Source organism: Thermobia domestica, chromosome 12, assembly GCF_964235325.1.
Source record: "Thermobia domestica chromosome 12, izTheDome1.hap1.1, whole genome shotgun sequence".
NCBI lineage: Eukaryota > Metazoa > Arthropoda > Insecta > Zygentoma > Lepismatidae > Thermobia > Thermobia domestica.
This window is the reverse complement of record NC_137465.1, coordinates 104,249,706-104,253,240: the sequence shown is the minus strand read 5'-3', so window position 1 is coordinate 104,253,240 and position 3,535 is coordinate 104,249,706. Positions and strand designations below refer to the sequence as shown.

At 38.7% G+C, this 3,535-nt stretch overlaps 1 non-coding gene across 1 annotated transcript; it reads left to right on the top strand.

Moving 5' to 3' along the window:
• The first annotated feature begins 2,411 nt into the window (after nt 1–2,411).
• Nucleotides 2,412–2,531, top strand: LOC145667166 (U5 spliceosomal RNA). The gene has a single exon (XR_014127876.1). It is a non-coding gene; the product is annotated as a U5 spliceosomal RNA (small nuclear RNA).
• Nucleotides 2,532–3,535: the final 1,004 nt, after the last annotated feature.

The following is a 3,535-nucleotide window of genomic DNA, read 5'->3' as shown; positions in this document are numbered from 1 at the left end:
CCTGAGCAATGCAGGGCTATAGGAGATCCATAGGACCATTGGGACTATTTTAAGAACCATTACATATGCAGGAAACCATTGGAGGGGTTCTGAGCAATGCAGGGCTATAGGAGGTCGATAGGACCATTCGGAACCGTTTTAAGAACCATTACATAAGCAGAGACCATGAAACATGATCCTAATGACGCTAAACCAAGGGGAACTATTTCAACAAATAAGAGAGGCCTGGCTGTGGTCCAGGAGGGGCCATGGTCCTGCATGGACATGTCAAAGGTCCTGGAGGGACCATGGTCCTGCGTGGACACACCAAAGGTCATTCAATCTTTCCAAGAAAACACTCAAAACGTTTAGAAACCATGACATCTTTCTTCTCATGTACCAAGCAATTAACAGGATACTTTCTACTCATTAAAACTAACAGATTCTACTATCAGCGGGGTCTTTTGAAGTTGAAAAACCTAAATCATACTACTATTGCCAAGTATCTTTCCTACCTATAGTATATTACTATTTGACGAATGTAGTATTCAGAATTTATAAAAAATATAGTTCAATAAAGAGCAATAGATGGTAGGATGGTAGCATTGAGCATTTTTGCACTGTCAACCAAGTTCTCAATATTCTGCTGCAAATAATATAAATGAACTAAGTATATTTTAGTTAAATTATTATTATGTCTTAAACGTATTATAATGTGAGAGTGTTATAATTTAAATTTACTTCAGATTTAAATACCATTAGTACTCATTATACGTTATTGTTCCTTGTGGAACTAGGTTGTGACTACCGCTATTACGACTAGGCCACAGAGAAGGTGTTGTCTGCTATGGCCCGCCCATGCATTGGATGGTAATAAAACTTGTTAAAAAATACGACTCCTTCAGAAAGCAAACATCCTACGGACAACCCGGACAATGGTTTTCAACCCGCCAAACGGACCTGTAAACCAGCTGCTTCGCACGAATTGCCGATAGTATCTACTTCTAATAAATATTCGGCACTTGCAAGTGACGAAATAAGTGAGGAACAAATAGATACAACTCAAGCCTTCTCCAAGACCTGGATCTATATTTATGACTGCCCCCATCATAAAGGATATATATTAATTGATACAATAAATAAGAATTGTTGTGCAACTACCACCTTCTTATTTATGAAAGGTTACCTCAAGATCAAGTGTTCAATTTAGGACGACAATGCTATCATCCAGGACATCTGTGACGCACAAAATCTTCAGTCACTGAAATAGGGAAAAAGAACGAAACTGTTAAAGACGTAATTTACGTAACTTACCCATGGGTATAGCGATTTCTGATATAACTACAGCTCTTCACGATAAAGGTTTTCCGGTTTTAACTGTCACTCAGCTAACTACTCCCAACCGAGAATCAGGACTTGGAAGACAATTCTTCCACTTTTTCTAGTGACATTAATGAAGACACTACGTGCCACTACTATATTTAAAGAAGATCTATTACTTTCAATGAAGATTTGTATTTAACCCTTTCAGAAGAAAGCTTACCTTCATAAGCTATAAATGTCAGCGCTTTGGCCATGCTCAAAGCACCTGCCAGGCCCAATCGCACTGTGTAAAATGCACTAGCTCTCACTGCACTTACGAATGCTCCAAAATTGACAGGCAAACAATCCCTGCCAAGTGTGCCAATTGTTAGGGGGCTCACCCTGCCAATTATACGGGCTGCCCTCGCATTCAGATGCTTATTCAAAACAGGACAAAGCAGACTAGTACTTCAACTCAGCAGTCTGATCGAACTTCAACTCAACCAGCTCCTACCGAATCTCCAGCAGACTGGTCTAACTGGCCTACTTTGGTGACTTCAGACGTTAAAGCTGTTACTTCCGAAGATGCACCATCATGGAAGAAAACAGTGTGTTCAAAACAGTGCGTTCACTCTACTTCAGAAGGTGTTCTCACTCCACTTAAGGAACTCCTTCAATTACTTCAAGACCTCAATATTTCAAGATTCATGGACGTCATTCGTAAACATGTTCAGGAATTAAAAGAAGAAACTGACATTTTCACCAAAATGTCCATTCTCATTGACATGATATCAGAACTTTTCAGCTAAACTTCTGTGGATCTATACAGGACTAAACCCTTACAAGAGCAACTCCAGGCAACACCATTGGCTAATCCAACAACCAATCATGCCGCTTATTTTTCTCTAGCATCCAATCCGTTCTTCGATGAGGAAAAATTTCACTATAAATTTAGAGCATTGTCCACAAGTCATATACTCTACGAGACTGCGACAGTTGCGTCTCAGTGTTTACTTCACATGCCTTTAACTTCCAATGCTCTTCATCTCTTATGTGAAGCAGGGGTTCTCTTGCCAGAACCCTGCACTCATTCATTTAAACTTGTCAATTACAGCAAAGTAAGATATGGACAACTTTGGTTTCCCTTCAAATCATATAAATCTTTCGCCTTTTACGAAAGATTTCCGTGGAGGGGAACAAAAGATGAGCCTCTAACTAATTCTTTTGAGTGGCTTAGTTAGTACTGAACTTAGTTAGTACTGGAAATTTAACAAAGTAACAGGTAAAAGGAATGGGGAGATTCTGTTCGGAGTAAAGATTCTCGATGTAACTAGATATCCACGTTTTTTGATTTGTATCTTATCTGCTGGTTTAAATTCCGGGGGGATGAGGGGGACATGTCCCCTCCAATTTGGAACTGGAGGGACTATCCTCCCAATAATCCAATTTAAAATTTGTTTATCGGGGAGAAATGTGATGATTTGTTTCTGACTGCCACTACATCTACATCGCCTGATATATAATGTGCAAGTTCACCTCAGAAATCAGATTAATCTACCGTAATATGAGTCTCATCTCCCGCTTCCCTCAGAGTAAGCATCAAATCTGTCCACCTCCCAATGTCGAATAAAACTCCGCTCCCTTGATCTTCCACAGCATTCTTCTTTTCAACTTCAACTTCATAAATATTTTGAACATCGCTAAAAATAAGTATGGGAACGGTCTTACTCCCCCCAATGTTGAAGACAAATTTGCGCTGCTGTTAAAAGTACTTAAGATACAAAGTAACATAACGGTAAAGAGACAAATAAAACTATTACTTGCGTAAAATAATTAACAGAAATAAATATATCCCATCAAGTTTTAAAGTTTGTTTCTAGAAGATCGCATACTTTGTCTGAATTTAATGAAATATTCACTTTTCATATACATCAACTGGATGCGAAAATTTGTACATCATCCTGTTGTGTATTATCTTCAGATTTGCAGGAGGTAAAATTCTGTCTATTTCCTCGTAGCTAACATACTTTTCATTATGTTCAAGTTGAAACAATGTACCGTCACTTCCACAAAATTTTAGAAATACCACCCGAATTTCATCTTCTTCACATCCAGTCTGACAGGTGCTTGCATACCTATACGCAACTTTACTTGTAGCGTCACACTCGAAATCAACCAGAACATAAGTTCCTGGCTTAATATTAGTCTATGTGCTGGGAGTTCGAATTCTGATACAGATTTTTCAACTGATGGC